A 599-nucleotide genomic window follows, 5' to 3' on the forward strand; every position below is an offset into this window, starting at 1 on the left:
TGAGTCTGAGTGAACTCTGGGAGTTGGTGATGGACAGGGAGGCCTGGCGTGCTGCGATTCATGGGGTCGCAAAGAGTCGGACACGACTGAGCGACTGATCTGATCTGATATATATATATATATATACACATATATAATGGGCTGGCTAAAAAGTTTGGTTTTAAATAAAAATAAAAGACCCATTTTCCATTTTCACCAAGAACTGTATTGAACAACATATTCACTAACTGAAAAAACTTTCTGGCCAAAACAATATTTAAACAATACACACACACACACACACACAGCACACAAATATATATGCATTGTTTTTCAGATTCTTTCCTCAGTCATGACTCAGACATGTCCTGAGTCATGTCCAACTCTGTGACCCCATGAACTGTATCACACCAGGCTTCCCTGTCCATCACCAACTCCCGGAGTTCACCCAAACTCATGTCCATTGAATCCATGATGCCATCCAACCATCTCATCCTCTGTTGTCCCCTTCTCCTCCTGCTCCAAACACTCCCAGCATCAGAGTCTTTTCAAATGAGTCAGCTCTTTGCATCAGGTGGCCAAAGTACTGGAGTTTAAGCTTTAGCATCAGTCCTTCCAAT

Source organism: Bison bison, unplaced genomic scaffold, assembly GCF_000754665.1.
Source record: "Bison bison bison isolate TAMUID 2011002044 unplaced genomic scaffold, Bison_UMD1.0 scf7180017864466, whole genome shotgun sequence".
Lineage (NCBI taxonomy): Eukaryota > Metazoa > Chordata > Mammalia > Artiodactyla > Bovidae > Bison > Bison bison.